We start from the raw sequence: 14,800 nt of genomic DNA, 5'->3' as shown, positions 1-14,800 counted from the left end.
TAAAATATTTTGTGAAGGGTCCGTTTTTAAGTTAAAATATTTTGTGAAGGGTCCGTTTTTATAAAAAGATATTTTGTGGAGGGTCCGTTAACGGACCCAAATTTCTTCTAAACAGACCCCTGTATATATATATATATATATATTTAAGAAAAAAAGCTTTTTTTTAAAATTGATTATAGCTATAGTATAATAAAATTTGTTCTTTCAAAATATAGTTTGCTAACTAGAATTTAAAGTAGAAAAGAGGAAAAGAATTTTTATTTATTTTAAGAAAAAGTTTAATTTATTGTTTAGACGAAAATTAATAACTTGTTTTTTATATTATGTATGCAATATAATATGTTTGCGAGAAAAAAAAACATTTATTTGGAGAAAATAATTTTTTTTCTGTTGTAGCCCTCCCAAATAATCACTGATTGCATAACTCTAAGAGTGCAAAAAATTTCAAACTAAGTATGTCTATATCATTTTCGTAATTCGAAACAAAATAATCAATAAATAAATAAATATTACTTCAATTGAAATAGACTACAGGAAAATACTTCTTCAAATCTTATATGCTTGAGTGTGTTTTTTTTTTCATAGACTATTTTCTTGATCCGGTTATCCAGGAAAATTCAATTGCTTTTTATGAACAAAATTCGTCCTAACAAAAATGTTTCTTTTTAAGAGAAAATAGTTTTAAATCTAGTTCGGAAAATATTTAAAAGTTTTATTCACTCCAATATTCTGCATCACATAAATTGTTAAGTTAAATATTAGATTACTATTATTAGTTGCTTTAGTTGCTTATTAATCATTTTTCTTTTAAATAAGTAAGGAAATTACAAAATTAATTTTGATGAAGATATTCGAAAAGATTAAGTAAAAGAAGCATTATTAAGTTAAGAAAATATTGTTATTATTTAGATTGCAAAATATTTATAACTAAGAAAGAAAGTATTTGCAAAAAAATATCTTGAAAGTCAAATAATATTGAATACTTACTTATTTCATAATATTTAACCAATTTCTGCTAATAAAGAGGCTATTAGTTAAAAATAAATATCACCTAACTAGTTTTTAGCGAAGAAAAGTCTTAAAATTTCAGATGATTATTTTAAAGAAATATTTGCATTTTTTTATTTTGAAAAGCCAAAGAAAGATTTTTTTTTATTTATTTGAAAGAAGATTTCTTTCTCTTTTATTGTTTTTGTTGCACTTTTTTTTATTTTAAGAAGAGAAATACATGAAAACTCAACTGAGTTTTAAAAATGAAAAATTTCCCGATTCGAATTTTATTATTTTTGTTTTATGTTATGCTGTTTGTGTAGTTAAAAGTTCTGTTTTATGTAAACTTTAATTTAAAAAAAAACATTAGATTTTTTGCAATTGAAAATTGATAGAGGTATTATTTTGTATTTATATTTTATTAGAGGATCTAAAATAAATAAATAATAAGATGACAATTCTATAATAAGACTATATATATTACTTATTAGTAAGAATTTAAAGTTTACCGAATGATTAAGTTTCATTAAATTGTTAAAAAAGTTAAAACATTATTTTATAAGAGAAAAACTGAAAAAAAAAATAAATCTTTGTTTTTGATTTTACTAGACTTTTGCTCTTGAATCCAATAAGAACATTTTAATTAAATTCCTTTATTTTCATTAGAAGTTTCCAATTAAAATAAATAAAAGAAAAAATAGAATTTTGACAAAAGAGATCTTTGCTTTCGTTTAATTCAACCCCCTTCCGTAACATTTAATTAATTTTCTAAAGCTTCTAGATTTTTAATCAACACTTTAAATTAATTCCAAAGTATTCTGAGTTTCAAAAGAGTAATAATGTATAAGCCTAAATTAATTGGTTAACGAATTATTTTGAATTTTAAAGCATCAAATTCAGCAATTATTAATTAGATTGCTTTAATTGTCAATTACGTTATGTGTTTATTAAAAATTGAAATGTTTAGCTCAATAAACATTTTTAGAGTAGTCGGATACTTAGATGAATATAATAGTATAAAATTGCTTCTCAAATAGAGCTAAAAAATTATCTTCGTAAAATATTTCCAAACATTAGAATTTATAATTAACATAAAAAACGGAATTAAAAAAACAATAGTACTATCTGTAACTTTTCTCGTCAATTAGATCCTGATTATTCATTTTAGAACTTCAGCAATGTTAAGCGATTCGAACATTAAGTATCTTGTTAGGAACATATATTTTGCATTTCTGTAGTTGAAATTTAAAGATTTAAACTTCAACTTAAGAAAAGGACAATACTAAATGCTCAATAATGCAGATGATTTAAAAATTAATTTAATTTTAATTTGCATTTTGTAACCGGCAATAAACAGCCGAACCAATTCTAAATTTACAACTACTAATTTTAAATCAACTCAGAAGACAAGGGAACTCCCGGATCCAGCATTGGAAGAAACTAACCTTCAAAGAGGACTTTTTAATAGAACTAAGCTACGTGTGCGTTACATGGTGACAAAAGCCATGAAACCATTCCATGGGTAGCCCAACGGCATTGGGATCACCTACCACTAGGGATGTTTCAGGTCAGAACTGTAGCCTGTACGAGCCGGGAGCAAAATTCATATCGACTAGCCATTGTTGAATTCAAACATTGGTCACCTCATAAGGAGGAGAACACTCTATCCCTTGAGCCACCACTGCTCTGAATAATTTCATTTTATTTCATAACCATTGTTGAATTTAATGTGTTTACGGTTACTTATGTTCAACTCCGTAGTCTTGTAATTATGGACCCGATACAGATGACAAGGGAACTCCTGGATCAAGCAAGCATTGGAAAAAATTTGCCTTCTTGAAGAAATTTGCCTTGGTTCACCAGGGTTCGCTCTGCCTAGTTAATTACTTCGTTTTCAACTAAAATTCAACATAGATAATCATTCATATTAAATCGAAATGTGATTGTACAATGGTAACTAGTTACCGCTTTGTACATATATTTTTTGTGCTTTTATTTTTCTGCCGCTAACAGATGGTAACGGGACGGTGTAGTTATGGTCTCCCCATTGAAATGGATTTTCTCCAAGGTCAGCCACTAACATATGTTTTTTGTAACATATGTTTGAACATAAGTAATAAAACATAACTATGTGTTTCAAGTTGCTTCTCTAAGTAAAATTCAGGTCTATCTTAATAAAATATCTTTATTTCACGCCAGTGTGTGTTAAGCACTAGAGTGCAGCATAATACGATAGAGCAAGAGCAGCATCTGATGTGTTAAACATATTCCTGATCTTATATATCTTGGTTGAAGCCCTATGTAATATCATCTTAAATTAAATTGGATTAAATCAAGCATTAATTATGCATTAATACACGCTTTTCTTAATAGAATATTTTCTTACAAGCCGTGCGTGTTATACAAGAGAGTGTGCATAATAGGGTAGCACAGGATCAGCAGCTGAAGTGTTAAACACATTTCTTAATTTGTGTATCTTGCTTAGGGAATTATATAAAATCTATTAATGCTCAATATTCAATAAGTATTTGGATTGAATTAGGTCATGCACTAATAACTTATTACATATGACTTACTAACTGATAAAAATTAACTATAAAATTTGACAAGTAGTGTAAATATCTGTATAAAATGCTTGTTAAGTACTGGAAAAGTTGCTTGACATGATGAAAAAAAGTGTTTTTTTTCTTGCTGAACTCATAATTTTAAACACAAAATTTCAAAATTTTCAGAATGCTATTTGACACCTTCTGTTGCTTAACTAACTTTGAAACAGCAGTGAGTGTAATGATCTGGAGACTTTTTATTGTCAATTTTTAATATTTTGGATCAATTTTTGCAGTATACAAAGGGGTAATTGGGATTTTATATTTATGATTTATGATTTATAATGATCATTTTTGTTTATTCAGACTTTTCCCATTTTCATTATACCATCCGTCGTGTGACTTTCGTGTCATCGATCGTGTGAAATGTAACTTTCGAATCAAAATTAAAAGTCTATAGATTATAAAATATCTATTCTGAATGTTGAACATAACTATTAATAAAATAAGGCATTAAAATCAATATAATTTTAAAAAAAACTTGGAAAATTTTAATGCTTCAGAAAATACAGGAACATTATCTGAGCACTATCTTCAGTGTAGCGTATCATATAATTTTTTTTCTTTTAGAATTGATAATGTTATATTGTTCAAACATTGAATTTTGATTATAATATCAAATGTATTGACATAAGCACCTGCAGCATGGAAATAATATTTAGCAAATCAATTTGAGAAAAATCAATATGAATTATAAACCTAAGAAGTCTTTTTTTAAAAAAATATATATAATTTTTTCCACAACTCCCTGCTCCGATGTGGCTAAATTTCACCATACATCGAAGTAAAGCCATGATTGATTCAATATGGGTTGAATCTCGCCGTATGAACTGAAAATTCCATCTTCCGATGCGGGTTAAATTCTACAATGTGATTCAAAAATTCATCCGTCAAAATTAGTCAAAGTGAGTTAAATCTTGTCAGGTGTTTAGATCCCTGCTTGTGACCGGGTTATTGGTTGTTGCTCTTAATGTGACTAGAAAATCTCTTTTTCAGCATTGGATCAATCTCGTCATGTGACCAAAAATTCATTTTCAAAATGGGTTAAATCTCATCGTGAGATCAAAAGCTGTAAATGCTCAGTTCTTAATATCAGTTCTGGTGTGTATCTTAAACTGCCTAACTAATATTTTAAAAAAATAAATAAATAAATAAATAAAATGATAATANAAAAAAAAAAAAAAAAAAAAAAAAAAAAAAAAAACTAAATAACTAAAATCCAAACACAATTTTTGCAGTGGCTGACTTAATTAGTAACAATGCAGTGTAAGATCTATTTTTCGATCCTTTTAAATCTCAATCTAAAAAAAATAAATAAAAGATAAAATACAAAAAGAAATCACAAAAAGAAAAATCGATTGGAAGGAACCAGTATGTTTTCACTAAACAGAAATTTTAATTTTCAGCCTCTATTTATTTAACAAAAATTATTAAGTGAAATTCCAACTTTGCAGCTTTTAATCATTTTATCAAAAAAGCAAGCAGTTTTTATAAACAAATACATTGCAAAACATATTTATTCTCATTAAGTTCATTAGCTTTTGAGCTTTATTAACAATCATTCCTTTCATTAAAAATTTTGTCAAAAAATACAATTACAGATAATTTAAAATCATTGCACTCTTGTCACAATTTAAAATTTTAAGGTTTGCTTAACTTGCTTACCGTAGCAAACCAAATACAGAATTAGCTATGGCAAATTTATATAGGATTCCAAAAAATACTTCGATGTCCTCGTCCTTAATTCTTTTGCGGAGTTATTTTCCATGGAAACCCTTTTAATACAAAGTAAAGCAAACACATCAAAAACTGCACAGACTAACTCTCCAGACGATAAATGTAATTAAGTTCGAAAGAAAAAAGGAGCCTCGAATTTACACTTCTTTAACACACCGTTAATAAATTTTCATTAACTGAGGCTCTTTGCAGGAATGAGTTTTTTAAGAACCGATATTTTTTTTTATTAAAATTAGATATTTTTTTATCACTGGAGGTTTGAAAAAAACTGTTTTATAAAGTAAGTTGATATTGAAGCAAGTAAAGAATTCTAAAAAGGGAAATGAAACAGTAGTCTGTTATTTTTTGTTGATCTTTGCAGGGATCTCTATAGAATTTTCGTTAATTCTAGAGTTTTATTTTATTTTGACCTTTTTTCTTTGAAAGGATGCTGTTAAGTTTCTTTATACTTTAATATGTTTTTTTTTAAGTAAAATTTCAAAATTAATTTTTGATTCGTCTTCTCTTTTTACGAAAATAAAAATAACTCCTGAATTTTCTTTTTTTTCTTCCAAAAAGTGTATGACTTTTTGAAATCAATAAGTTTTTAGAGCAACTAATTTATCTATTTTTATTTAAAAAAAATAAGTATATTGCGTTTATTTATTTTATAGCAAGTCCCTTTTACTATATAAAAATAACGTGTTTTTATAAAGTTTTCTTATCATATCAGTAAAAGTTAATAATGTGTAACCAAGGTTAAGCTAGATCAGCAACTTAATTATTGCGGATCTAGTTTCTCCTTACATTTGAATGGAATGTCCTTAAAAAGCAATATTATTTTTTTTTTTAACTTTAAAAACGTCATATGAGTCCTTTTGATCGGAGTCTTTTAATTTGTAATATCTTATGTTGTTCTTGATAATACACGTAATATTCAAAGCTCATATTTTTCGACTTTTCCTAATTGGTTTCTAAGTATACTGTATCAAAATGCCCCGGTCTTTGTGTTTATCAATTAAATAAATAATCATAGAAATACCTAAAACAGCCAAAAGTGGTCATTTTAAGTGGCCCTTATAAGGAAAACGTTAATTCCTGATATTTTACGTCTGATTTTAATTTTGTCAAAGTATGAATTGTATTTGAATAGTTTGTAAAACTGAAATTGAGAGCTTCATAATAATAAAAACACCAATCATTCGTTTTCATTAATTTATCTGTTTTATATTCAATGCCCGAAGTAGTTAATTAGTTGGTTATAAGCAGTTATATTTGTAATAATCCTCGACAAAGAAGAGTTTTTGAGGAACAGTTATTGCGGTGTATATCTAAATACAAATTTATCGAATGTTTAATAAACCATCCATCTTTAATTTCATGCTTTTGTTTTCAATTCAAATAAAATCCAAAAAAGAAGTTTTTTTCAATCTCACTTTTCATTTGCGCAAGTTAAAAATAACGGCCAGTTGATTTTAGACTAAGGAAAAATATTATGGAACTAAAGCTAAACTCGGGACGGTGGTTATACAGAAGCTGGGATAGAACATTTAAAAAATGAGAATTTCCTCATTTATTTGGTGGGACTTTTTCGTATTTTCATATTTTTCACTTCAAAATATATATTCATATATTCACTATATTCATACACATTCATATACATTCACTATATTCATATTTTTCACTTCAAAATGGAAACAAAACACAGACTTTATAAGTTAAAAAAAGAAAAATAATGCCATAATTCTGGAAAATATTTACCCGATTGCTTTTACAGGCAACAGCATAGGGAAAAACCAATAACTGTCAATTACTACAATAGTACAACATGTGACGTAGGCTTAACAGACTAGATGCTAAGAGATTATTTTACAAAATGTGAAATTTGCTGTGGGCTAGCATGTTCATTTGATACAACGGTTGTCACATTGCTGTTATCATAGCTTGAATAGTTTTTAATTTCAAAGAATCCTTTGCCACCCCAATTACGCATTGCAAATTAATCTTGTTACTTGTTGAAGAATTAGGAATTAGTGTCTGCCCATTAGATAACCCCTGATTAATAGAATTAATTTTTTAAAACAGAAAAAAGCACACTTTTTGGTAAAAGCTGCCAGGGTAGGGTTGAATAAAAGCTGCCAAATAAGGGACAAAGTGAAACTTTTGGTAGCTGTGAGAGATGCTAGAAACCAATTTGTGGATGTCTTGCCGTATATTTCTTTTTTTGGATATACTACGCTAAGTTTAACTAATGATGGAATTTCAAATCTTAAAATATGTTGGGTGGTAATGTGTATTATTTGTTTTCGTATTGATTGTATATTTTCGTATGACTTCAGTGACCGCGAAAGTATAATCTGTAATACAATTTTACGCTTTATATCTACTTTTCCTTTACAATAAAAAAAGAAAGAAAAAATCTTAAAAAAAAGTTTTCCTCTGTATTTTTTATTATATTCATCTATAAAAAAACGCTTACTTTGGAATGACAGCATTTTCTGACGAGAAAAAATCGACCCCCAATTTCGCCTTCAGGTAAATGCAAAATTAGATTGTTTCAATGTTAACAATGTCTGCTAGGCTTAGTTAATGCCTCTATGCATTTTTGAATGGAGTTAATTTATGAAGTAAGATACATTCTCTAAAGCAGTGTTCCCCAACCTTTTTATCACCACGGANTACGCTTTATATCTACTTTTCCTTTACAATAAAAAAAAGAAAGAAAAAATCTTAAAAAAAAGTTTTCCTCTGTATTTTTTATTATATTCATCAATAAAAAAACGCTTACTTTGGAATGACAGCAATTTCTGACGAGAAAAAATCGACCCCCAATTTCGCCTTCAGTTAAATGCAAAATTAGGTTGTTTCAGTGTTAACAATGTCTGCTTGGCTTAGTTAATGCCTCTATGCATTTTTGAATAGAGTTAATTTATGAAGTAAGACACATTCTCTAAAGTACAAAAAAGTACGATTTATCATGTTTGAAAATTATTAGTGATTTGTAAATTAGTCTTAAAAAGCCCCAAAAAATTTCAAATCTGAAATTTAAATATTTTAATAAGTTAGAGAATTACTTTGTAATCACTTATTCATCTTTACTTCTCAATCACAATAATAAAACCAATAAAAGCATTTAGGGAGCAAAGGGAGCTTAAAACCAATATTGTTCTATATAAAAAATAATTACTTTATTGACTTTATTCTCGACAGTGTTATGCTATTCTCAGCGGTAGGGGACAGTATTTCAAAAGTTGGTTCAACTTCCGGAACAAGAATCACTTGTATTGATTTTCAATTTTTTACATCATTTTTCGACTTATTTCTCAGCATAATTATTTGCTCTCAATAGTGAAAACTTCGTTGGAAACTGCTCTGCTTTTTAGTGTGCTATGCGATAGGGCACTAATTTGTTATCTGAAATTAAGATATTTAAATATCCTATTACCCATCACGCAGAACTCGATAGAATATTATTATTGACTAAAATTGGCATTTTTTTAAAAGAGAAACTAGTTTTAAAGATTTTAATAATTGATTTACTGATTTAGTTTTAAAGATTTTAATAAAGGATTTTAATAATTGATTTACAATTGAACAGATTTCCATTAAGTGCAACTCAGTAGCGAGCGAAAAGACCATGATGTTCGATGAAAACCCAGTAAGATTGTGCAACAATTTTGGGGAGTCGGAGAGCGTAAGCGAGCAGGGAACTATCCCATTGGTTACTAATAACTCCTGTTTAAATCTCCAAAAAAGAGTTTAAAATTTTATTTGTATATTTAAAACGCAAGATTTAAAATTTTATAAAAAATAACAAAATTTTATGCACACTCTCTGAAAAATATTAAGAGATTTATCAATCAGGACCTATCCAGTTTCTTATACTTATAATAGTTGCGATGAAAACGTATCACTGGCATTTTATTCATGACTGAATTTAAAATTTGATTCAATTGTTGTTGAGAAATATTTGCAGTAAACTTGTTTTCAGAAAGTCAAGTTAATTATAAAGCCCTGATGTAATACAGTACAATACGTATAAAAGTACTAGTAGTACTTATTTAAATACAATTTGTTAACAATAAATATAGCTGTTTCTTTGAAGTAAAAAGAACAAAGTATTTGCTAAAAACATCTTTACATGCAAATAAGTTATTAAAATTTACTTAAATAAAGATATATTTCGTTTAAGTTTTCATTCCATCTAGCCAATTTACATGAAAGTGTCATTGAGTTTGTCTTATTTCAATGCACCAAGCTTAAGCCTTTAATTTAAAATAATTCACTTAAATCTGAAAATCAAAATTCGATAAGTATTACAACATGTATTTACGTCATGTATTTTTAAAATAATGTTTTATTGTGTAGATTGAAAATAATATAATTAGCATTTTAAATGTAGTAGAGGTAGCACACAAAGTAATTATATTCAAATCTTTTACTTGTAATAAAAATATATTTAAAGCAAACCTTCTAATTATTCAAAAATATTACTTCGAGCTGATCTGTTTTAAATTAATATCTTACGAAAGCTGCATCAAATTTGCACAATGTGAGAAATCAATGCAATAATTTAAAGAAAAACAAGTACACTTCTAATTGTTAGGAATTGAATAAAATTAGGTGATACTACTAACATCAAATATTAACATAGATACTGATTATGATTTTTCAATAGATGTTCGAGTCTTTATTAAATTACATTAAAAGTAAACTTATATATTTACAAGAATATTGCTTCAATTCGAAGTGTTTTAGTCTTAATAATTATATTGCAAAAACTGTGGTGTAATATTTCTCCGAATATGATGTTGAACAACCCAAAAAATTGTCTGACAGAAAACTTTTTTTCTAAAGTTAACACTGAATCGAATTTTTATATGCAATTGAAATTGTGTAATATAAAGCTAAGCACTTACACTAGGATACATTAACACCAAGATCCTGCTCAATCACAACATACAGGAAATGCTTTCATTTCCGAAAGCACCAATGTTGGCGCATTTTGGATATCGTCACTCAATTGTTGACATCCAATGTGAGTTGGAGCGAGCTTGCTGTTGGTTTTTTACGCTTTTATACAACTACACTGTAATAATTGTGGTGTAATATCTACATTAAATAACCTTAAAAGTTTTCTGAACGAACACTTTTTTTTTAAAGTTAACACCAAATTGAGCTTTAATTAATTTAATACAACTTAAAGGGTACATGAAAGATCTAAATGCAATAAGTTTACACAAAGCTAATTTGCCTTTACACCAAACTTTAAATATTTTTGCTTCAGAAAACTCCAATGTTGACGCGTATTGATTTCGTCTGAATTGTTTGCAATCTATAACGAGTTGGCGATTATTTGTGACCGTCTTCAATGTTATTTTTAATCTGCAGAAGTTAAATTTAGAAGTTAAAAATATATATGTACGAATAAATGCATGCAAAAGCATTTTAATTTCCAAGTCTCTGTAAACTGTTTCAAATAATTTTATAATGTATACTTTGCATCCGTTCCTGTTCTGTAGAGTCCCGCAGTCGACTGATCGTAAAGAAATGGTTCCCAGTAGAGCACAGAAGTCCAGAATCACAGGATGCGGTCAGTTGTGTGACCACTTTGATCAGCCTGCGTAAGGACCAAGGGTGCGCGATATAGATCCTCTTTACACTGTTCTACCGTAAAGTGCTTGAGTGCCCACGCAGGTCGTCGGGCTACCAAAGCAAGACAGCCATCCTATGTGCAGAGGATCAAAATTGCGATGACATGTATTTGGATCAGAGATGTCTCCCAGACCGTCGCCAATAGCCCTTTGAGAAGCTCGAAAGTGACGTAAGTAAAATACCTATACCTGCCTGTTCTGTCAAGCCTATCTCGAATTCGAATTATTATCTTCTTTGCTAACACGTATGCGTGAATTCGTGTATATACATGCAACTTAAAATTCTGATTCTTACTTTATTTTATCTTAAGAACAACTTTACTGATGCTTATGTGTATCATTACTGTAATTATAAATTTTAGTCTTACTAAATTACAAACATAGTGACTGGTGTCTACTTTATGCCAAGTAGTGTAAATCATTCTAGGTGTTTCAGAGTACTAGAATTTGATCATTGAGTTTGATGCAGTGGAACACTTATTGGAACACCACATTGGTGTAAATTAGTTTCCACCATTTTCGGTGCTAAAATAATACAAGATTTTTTTTATCACATGAAAGATTAGATAATGTTTAACTAGTCGATTCTTAAGTTACTTTCTTTGCTAAAGCAATTCGCACACCTCGTGGGTTAGGATGTTATTCGTTAAACCCAATAAAAAATACTATCTGCCATTTTTAGTGTCTAGATGAATTTACATTTTTTTTATTTTTGTAATGTAATGTTACTGACTCATTTCTCTAGTTTAGGCTAAGTTCAAAACTATTTTCTCCTGTTTCAAAACAACATATTTATAAAATTAGATTTGTTTTTATAGTTACTGAAATTTATTGCCAAGTAATTTTGAATAATTTTATCTTGAAATGTCTTCCATTTTGAAAAAAATAGAATGGTTTTCAGTTGAAATCTCCCTTCTTTGTGATACATGATCTTAACTTACGTTGACAGTAAAATCTTATAAAGTAAGACAAGATTTCTATTCAAATCGTGCACTGGGGACATGAATTGGATATCTATCTTTATTTCTCTTTATCAGGCTTGCCCCAAGTCTGCTATAGCAAGCCTATATTCAGATATAGATTTTTATTGCTTTATTTTGCTTCATAAAGAAGATGAAATAGCATTTCTTGAGGTCATAAAATTCAATTTAAATATATAAATACCGTATGAGAAATCAAGAAATCTTTTGTATAACATTCAGTGTATTCAAATATATTAAAAAAACTTGCATGTAACATTTCATAAATTCGTAAGATTAAAGTAGTGACATTTGTAAAAAGTGGAGACAATTTTCTTGAAATTTATATTTTATGATATAAATGATGTAAAAATGCCAAAGAATTGACAACCATTCCTTATTTAAACAATTTACAGAATGATTCAAAATATATTTCCTAAATAGAAGAAGGAGAAAGGCAGGGTAATGAAAATGATGCAGGAACATTTGGGAATGCAATGAGTTACAATTTATGCTTAAAACCGAAACATAGTAAACAAAACATAACAAACAAAAATCATTCTACGTAATTTCATTTTTACTACATTTCCCCATTTGTAACGAATTTACGAACATAAATATAATAGGAGATACTCAAAGTTATTTGCTGACTATCGCAGTCGCAGGATGCGTTCGAGAGCCATCTTTTAGCTTTTAGAGGGCATGTTCCATGCAGAATTGTAGAAGATGAAATGACTTAAGAGTCAGGCCAAACTTTTTATACTTTTCAAACTTTTTGGCCAAAAAAGTGTAATTGTGGTAAAATACACTATGGTATAGAATGAATTTCGTTTATTGTCTTCGCATTTTACTTATAAACTTGCAGCTCCCTCTGGCGGCTCAGGATAGCGTTTGCGATTCAATGTTTTAATGTGGTTTTGGATTCTTTTTATATGCAGTCCTTATTTTTTTTAAAATTAAAATATAAAGTTTTCATGTTACTCTGTACATATATTTTTGTATATTTTCATTTGTGGTAATAATTACTTAATATTTTTCACGCTTCTTAGTAAATTTTAGAATGTGCCATGCACTTTAAGTGCATTTGATCTCTAAATGTTTCAAAAGAAGTTTTTAAAAGCTTTTAACTCTTTCCAAATTAACATTAAAAATAAATATGTCAAATAAAATCAAACTATTATTATTATACTTTTCTTAAAAAAAAAAGCATTCCATTTGGAGTGAATTGCAGTATATTAATCAACACCTGGGCTGTAAAAAGTGATAAACCTCATTTTTGTTGTTTGTAAATAAACAGATTTCATAGTCGAAGATAATGCGGAGACCAATTATTTCTTAAAAAATAAATAAATTATTGTTATATTACCTTCTCTTAACAGGGAACTGGTCTTTTTGTACAGAATTAGGGCTCTCCTTGGATTATTTATTATAAAGAAAAATAATTTTATTAGACAGTGCTAAATACGTTTTCACCTCCAAGGTATTCAGTTCTAAAACGAAAATAAATAACTACAAAGAAAGTTGAACCAAACAGAAACGGAGCGAAATTATATCAAAATTATAGTGAAAAAAATTCTTAATATTTTACACGCTTCCACCTCTCTGATTTAAGAACGAATTATAGAAGCATTAGCTGCTTAATAAAATATTCACGCAAGCAGAATCTACATACTAATAGCAATAACAACAATGATATGAACAACGTGTTAAATGTGATTTTTTTATTGACTGATACCCTATTATCTGATGGATTATCAGTTAATTAAGAAACAACTCTACCAGTTCGACATGACTCAAAAGTCTGATCCTGATGGGTGAATAACTGATGTTTTTATCTACGTTGTCGTATGTTGTTTTTAAATATGCTGTTCTTAGTATGATGTTTTTATCATTGTTGTTATTAATATGCTGTTTTTAACTGTATTATTGTTGTTCTGAGTATGTAGTCCTTTTTTAGGTTGTTGTTCTTAGTATTTGGTTCTTATCTATGTCGTTATTGTGGGTATTCTGTTCTAGACTCGTGTCTTTGCTTTTATACTGGGCTTTATATGATGTTATAAGGTACAGTAAGATGTTTTCAATATTTGTTTTCTACGTAGTTTTGCGTTCTATCTATTACAAATCACAAAAATAGTAACATTTCAATAGATTAATTCTTCGGGAACAAAAATACATGCTTCTTCAATGTGTTTTATTTTACAAATTTTCGTGATAGCAATATAGGAGTAAAAATATTTTTAAACTGAATAATCATTTTCCAACGCGAATTCGTATTTTGTTTTGCGTGAGAGTTTTATTCTATTTAATTTTTTTCCTTAAAAAATGCTTCTCACTTAAATAATGACTTCTCTCTTAAGTTAGCATAAGTACAAAATTAAATAAATATATTCTTGAGTTTTTTCTTCTTCAATAAATACAATAAATATGAATTACTTTATCTTTTCTTCAAAAAAATTTTCCCTATAGAAATGTAGCAAACATTTTAAAATAATTTAAGGGATATGCTTTATAAATATTACTTAAAAACGGTTCTTATTTTTTGCAACACAGATTCTATACAATAGGGAATTTTAAAGAATTCTTCAATTCTTATTCCCAGACTTAAATCTGGAATAAAAAATGCAAAAGGTTAGATTCTTTCATGTCAACCGTTATTTTTGCTGACTGGCGTTATTTGTAGGATAAGTTCAGTTTCTACTAACAAATATTAAAAATGCGAAATATGGATATCGTTAGTTTAAACTTGTTCATTTGTACATTCATTTAGTTAAAGTAAGGTTTATTTAAATATTTACGTTTTATTTTGCGGTGTAAACATTTATAATGGTAGTAAAGCAATTTTTTTAAAATTAAAAAATATTATAGTATTACTTTT

This window comes from Parasteatoda tepidariorum, chromosome 3 (genome assembly GCF_043381705.1).
Source record: "Parasteatoda tepidariorum isolate YZ-2023 chromosome 3, CAS_Ptep_4.0, whole genome shotgun sequence".
Taxonomy (NCBI): domain Eukaryota; kingdom Metazoa; phylum Arthropoda; class Arachnida; order Araneae; family Theridiidae; genus Parasteatoda; species Parasteatoda tepidariorum.
This window is presented reverse-complemented; position numbering follows the sequence as displayed.